Source organism: Miniopterus natalensis, chromosome X, assembly GCF_054644295.1.
Source record: "Miniopterus natalensis isolate mMinNat1 chromosome X, mMinNat1.hap1, whole genome shotgun sequence".
Taxonomy (NCBI): domain Eukaryota; kingdom Metazoa; phylum Chordata; class Mammalia; order Chiroptera; family Miniopteridae; genus Miniopterus; species Miniopterus natalensis.
The window spans coordinates 43,094,022-43,100,626 of NC_142103.1; the positions used below are offsets into that span (position 1 = coordinate 43,094,022).

Genomic DNA, 6,605 nt, shown 5'->3' on the forward strand with positions numbered 1-6,605 from the left:
GAGAGAGAAAGAGAGAAAGAGAGAAATATCAATTGGTTCCCTTCCCCACATGCCCAGAGCGGGGATCAAACCTGCAACCTGGGTATGTGCCCTGACCAGGAATGGAATCAGCAACCTTTCGGTGCATGGGACTATGCTCGATCAACTGAGCCACCCTGGCCATGGCCATTCTTATAGTTTAGAGAGCAACTTTTGCCCTGACCAGTGTGGCTCAGTTGGTTGAGGCATTGTCGAGTCTCATACACTGAAAAGTTGCTGTTTGGATTCCCAGTCAGGGAACACACCAGGTTGTGGGTTTGATCCCCACCCCCAGGGGTGTATGGGAAGCAATGGATCGATGTTCCTCTCTCCTATCTCTCTCTCTCTCTCATAAACATATCCTCCAGTGAGGATTAAAACAGAAGTAACTTTTGACTTTTTGTGAGAAGTACTGCTTCAATAAAAATATTTACAAATGTTGGAAATGGCAGAGAGACATTACTCACTGATCTAAGTACATAATAAGTGTGGCTAAAACCTGAGTTGCACACAACATGTTTCTGGGAGGTTAATTCAAGCCTCTCTCAGGATCCATACACACTCTGGTGTGATCAGCGAAGGTTAGCGCTTACAGAGGAGCAGAGATAAGTTTATAATTTATGTAAATCAATGCAAATGACCATATGACTTGATTATGTTAAGCACATCAAATGAAATGCTTTAAAGGTTTGAGAGGGTATCTAGTTCACCTTTATATCTCCAGCTAAGATTATAGCAGAATTATCTCAAAAAGTTAACACAATTGTTTTTTCTTTATTTAAAAAGCTTCCAGACAAATAGATTATGCAAACAGTTGGTGATGTGTTCCAGTTTTATGCTACTCATGCAAATAACTGAGCCTTAATAGAATCAGGTTATCATAGTGAATGATTTCCATTTCCATCACTTTGTGCAGTGAACAGGGAAACCAAAGCCATTGACAAGAAGCCTTGTGCATGACATGCAGAGATGCTAACCAGAGAACAGATTATATACATATTTAGCACTGAAAAGATTCTAAAGCATGGAACAATTTCTACAAATACACACACACACACACACACACACATACCAGAGTTACTGAAGTTAATCATGAGGATGTATGTAGGAGTGGTTCACATTTTATGTTGTTTAACATTGTAGCCTTTGTCTTAGAAAATGTTCCCTGCTTTTAAAATGGGGTTGAATTTCTACTGGTTCTTGTAACAAAATTCAAATCCAGACCTCACTGGAAGGACAGTTCCCATCACCCCAGTTCAGCCTAAAGAGAGTTTCATCCTAATCCCAATTGCTTCATAGAAGCCACCCTCCCCTAATGGCATTTGCAAATATTAAGATCTATTTCAACAGCTCTGAAGAAAAAGGCCAGCATAGCCAAGGCCACTGCTTCTGCTTGACTTATATAGTCTACCACTGATGGTCCACTGTCTGCTATCAGAACTGCCATTCCCTTACTCTCCAGAGTCCTGGAGCAGCTGCCTCCTTTACTGACCATGTTTGTCTTGACTGATGTATTTTTGAGAACCTTAACACCACCACAAGTGTTCTTTTTGCATTCTAATCTTAAGCATTGTTGAGCCACAGCCTTACTAAAATGTTTTACTTTGGCTTTAAACTTCCAGACATGTTTTTCTTTTCAGAATTGGTAGCTTTTGTCCACCCTCTTCCTGACACTGGTCTGCAATCCCTTTCCCCAAACTGGAGACTATATAGGAGACCAAATTTGCAACTTTCTAACCTGTCTGTGGGTTAACTGAGAAATTAGTATCTATGTAGCAAAACTCAAGTATCTGTATAGAAAAAGCCACTAGAAGCAGCAGGCACAGCTCAAATGTCAACTGATGGATGAATGGATACTCAAGTGTGGTATATACATATAATGGAATGTTATTCAACCTTGAGAAGGAAAGGAATTCTGACACATGTCACATCATGTATGAATCTTGTAACCATGCCAAATGAAATAAGCCAGTTACAGGACAAATACAGTATGATTTCACTTAAATAAGGTATTTAGAATAGTCAAGTTCATAGAGACAGAAAGTAAAATGGGAATTTTTGAAGGCTGGGGGGAGGGGGTAATGGGGAGTTATTGTTCAATGGGTTCAGAGTTTTAGTACAAGAAGATGAAAAAAGTTCTGGAGATGGTCTGTGATATGCACAACAATGTGAATTTATTATGCCAGTAAACGATACACTTAAAATGGTTTCAAAATGGCAAACAAACTCTCTGGATGATTCTGAAATGGCAAAGCATTTAGGAATCCCTGCTTTAAAGTTATTCCTCTTAAATCCCCTCTCTGCAAAAACTTAAGTACAGAACAGAAGATCCTGAAGAGTTAGTAGGGGAATGTGAAAGAAATAACTCTTTTGCCAGCAAAGACTCAAATGAGTGTCTTCTGTCGTAAAGCCACTTGATGTTCTCAAAGTCACTGATGAGAAAAATAAAATATAAAATAAAAATATAAAATAAAATATAAAATAAAATAAAAGCCACTGGTGAGGAGGCCGTCTAGCTGGAATGAACACTGACATTTTGTGTCTTGAAGCACTGGTAAGATCTGACAGATGCCATTTTTGATTTCCCAATGAAAACCATTTGCTCTTTGCAACATAGAGCTATAGATACTGGTTTGGGCCTGAAGCATTCTCTAAAAAGGTAATGAATGGCTTAGATCCAAAATTGTCTATTAAGCACTTTGAAAGCCACGCAAAGATTTTTCTACAAATTGCAAAGTGCTTTTGACAACGTTAAATACCCTCCTTTTCAAATCTCTGCTTACATACACTAGAATATCTTTTAACTATAATCAACAAAGTTTGCATCAAATAGATTGGCAAAGACCTGACCCACGATAAAACAATGTGAAACAAAATTAGTGATTTTAAATCACTGCCTTGAACATTCTGTCTAATTAAAATAATCCATTAACAAGTTTACCTAGCACCAAGACCTATCACTAAGCAAAACTGTAAAATAATAATCAGTGCAATTTTATTTCTGCCTCCCCTCTTTTTCTGTCCTGTTTTCTCCTTTTTGAGTCCCTCAACTTCACTGGCTTCATTAGTACCTACTATTTAGAATGTCATGTCTTTTCACAAAGGGCAAAACTATTTCTTGTTATCACCTACTCAGGAGCAGTACATAAAATACTTGAAAAGAGGACTCTTTAATTAAAAGAAAGGCTTTACTACTAATGGTTGAATTTTATGTACTGTGATAAGAAGGAAGGGAAAGAGTTAAGAGATGAGAAACTTTCTTCTGGTATTTTTCAAGTCTCACCAGGTGCCAAGCAGCCTAATTAAAAAGATGATCTCAATATCAAATTCTTTAAGCACAATTTTACTTATCTCAGACACATTTAAGTTGAGCAATTCTTTAATCAATGTCCTATATGTTTTGCTTCCTAGAAGTCTTTATTAGCCAAAAATAAAAATAAAAATCAAGAATTCCTTTTACTTCAATTCTTCTTGTTTCACAGGGGAAATGAATAATATTTTTATCCCCTCCCCCATTTATTCTTTTTCATATCATCTCTGAGGGAGAAAACATTGTATTCTTTTTCAAGGTTGTCAGGAGGCAGATGGAGAGACTAACCTTAAGGACTCTGAGTCTCATAAAAAACTCTATGTGCCACTGTATTATTGAAAACCACAGTATCTAAAATTGAGGACATATTTCTGGGGTCTCTATTTTCTTCCATTGATCTACATATCTATTTTTATGCCAGTACCATGCTGTTTTGAATACTATGGCCTTGTAGTATCTTTTGATATCAGGTAGTGTGATTCCTCCAACTTTGCTGTTCTTTCTCAAGATCACGGTTGCTATTCAGGGTCTTTTGTGCTTCTATACAAATTTTTGAAACATTTGAGTTGTGTGAAATTCTCCATTGGTATCTTGATAGACATTGCATTGAATCTGTAGATTGCTTTGGGCAATATGGACATTTTCATGATGTTAATTCTTCCTATCCACAAACATGGTATATGCTTCCATTTATTTGTATCTTCCTCAGTTTCTTTCTTCAATGTCTTACAATTTTCCAAGTACGGGTGTTTTATGTCCTTGGTTAAATTTATTCCTAGGTATTTTATTCTCTTTGAAGCAATTGTGAATGGGATTTTTTTTCAGTTTCCCTTTCTGATAGTTCATTATGGTGAATAAAAATGCAACTGATTTCCGAATATTTTTTTTGTATCCTGCTACTTTACTGAATTCATTTATTAGTTCTAGTAGTTTTTTGGTGGAATAGTTAGGGATTTCTGTATACACTATCATGCCATGTGCATGGGACTACATCAAATTAAAGAATTTTTGCACAGCATAGTACATCATGTTGAATAAGAATGGTGAAAGTAGATATCCCTGTCTCATTTCTGATATTAAGAGAAACACTTTTAGTTTTTGCCCATTGAGTATGATGTTGGTTGTAGGTTTGTCATATATGGCCTTTATTTTGTTTATGTATGATCCCTCTATTCCTACTTTGCTCAGAATTTTTATCATAAATGGGTGCTGGATTATACCAAATGCATTTTCTTTATCTATTGATATGGTCATGTGATTTATCCTTCATTTTGTTTATGTGATATATCACTTTTATTGATTTAGGAATATTGTACCAACCTTGTATCACTGGAAGAAATCTCACTTGATCATGATCTTTTTAATGGATTGCTGGTTCCAGATTTCAAATACTTTGTTAAGAATTTCAGCATCTATGTTCATCAGGGACATTGGCCTATAATTTTCTTTCTTTGTAGTATCTTTATCTGATTTTGGAATTAGAATAATGCTAGTCTTGTAAAAAGAGCTTGGAAGTCTTCCTTCCTCTTGAATTTTTAAAAATAGTTTTAGAAGGATAGTTGTGAGTTCTTCTTTGATAGCTTGGTAAAATTCTCGTATGAAGCCATCAGGTCCAGGATTTTTGATTGCAGGGAAATTTTTGATTACTTCTTCAATTTCATTAGTTGTAATCAGTCTATTCAGGTTTTCTGATTCTTCATGATTCAGTTTTGGAAGACTGTATGTTTCTAGGAATTTGCCCATTTCACCCAGGTTGTCCAATTTCTTGGCGCATAGTTGTTTATAGTATTTTTTTAAAATCCTTTGTATTTCTGTGATGTCAGTTGTTATTTCTCCTCTTTAACTTCTGATTTTATTTATTTGGGCAGTCTCTCTTTATTTCTTGATGAATCTGGTTAAAGTTTTGTCAGTCTTGTTTATTTTTGAAAGAACAAGCTCTTGCTTTCATTTATCTTTTGTATTGTTTTTTCAGTCTCTATGTCATTTATTTCCCCTCTGATCTTTTATTTCCTTCCTTTTGCTAACTCAAGTCTTTGTCGTCTTTTTTCTAGTTGTTTTCAGGTGTAAGGTTAAATTGTTTATCTGAGATTTTTCTTGCTTCTTGAGGTAAGCCTATAATTCTATGAACTTTCCTCTCAGGACAGCTTTCGCTGTGTCCCATAAATTTGGGGTTGTTGTGTGTTAATTGTCATTTGTTTCCAGGTAATTTTTGATTTCTTCTTTGATCTCAGTGTTAACCCATTCATTGTTTAATAACATGCTATTTAAAAACATGGATAACCAAAGAATTTATACTCATATATGCACAACCCAAGGACAGAGACAATGATGTGGAGAAGAACTGGGGAGAGGAGTGAGACTGGGTGGAATGTGTCATTGGAGAGAAAAAGGGACATCTGTAATATTTTAAACAAAAATTAAAAAAAAAAAGAAATAAAATAAAATAAAAACATAGAATGCTTCATGAATTTGTGTATCATGCTTTTGCAGGTGCCATGTTAATTTTCTCTGTATCATTCCAATTTTAGTATATGTGCTGTTGAAGTGAGCATTGTGTTTTGTTTTTGATGCTCTGCTCTGAAGTGTTCTTCCAAAGTCAGGCAGCATTTAACAAATTATGATTATTTATGAAGTGGACATTCCTTTTATCAATGCCCCATTGATACAAGAATTTTATACCCATCAACATTGTCACTGAGATTTACAATGAAAAATAAAAATAATTGGTTGTTTAAGTGGAACTATATTATTTCCTTCAAACTATTATCTCTCTCTCTCTCTCACTTTACCAAACTCTTTCCAACCCCATAATTTGAAATTTTGTCCTCTTTGGTCCATGGAAAATGGAAATTTGTAACCACTGTTCATGTGCTAATTATTGATCACAATAAGGAAAAAAATAATTTACTTGTGCCAAACGAAAAACTCAGACTGCTTACTCCAAAAACTTATTTTCGTATATTATAGGAAACAGGTTACTCTATTTGAAAATATTTGTTCAAGATTATTTCAGCAATTAAACTGGTTGGCAAATATTTTCATTCTATATCTTCTTCATAACCATTTTTTTTTTAGGGTATCTACTATTCTTTCTCTGATTTTTACTGCCCAATTATGTATTTATTTATTAAACAGACATTTAAAGCAACTAATACCCTTCACATGGTAGTTTCTAGATGATATAATAAGGAATAAGAAAGGAGGAGTGCTTGTCCCTTTGCAGTATATGGTCTGGGACATCAAAAACACATTAATTGAATAATCAAATTCTAGCATT

General features: G+C 34.9%; 1 non-coding gene across 1 annotated transcript; it reads right to left on the reverse strand.

Moving 5' to 3' along the window:
- Nucleotides 1-5,773: 5,773 nt before the first annotated feature.
- LOC148090465 (U6 spliceosomal RNA) lies at nucleotides 5,774-5,880 on the reverse strand. Its single transcript, XR_015713810.1, has one exon. It is a non-coding gene; the product is annotated as a U6 spliceosomal RNA (small nuclear RNA).
- Between the last annotated feature and the right edge of the window lie 725 nt (nucleotides 5,881-6,605).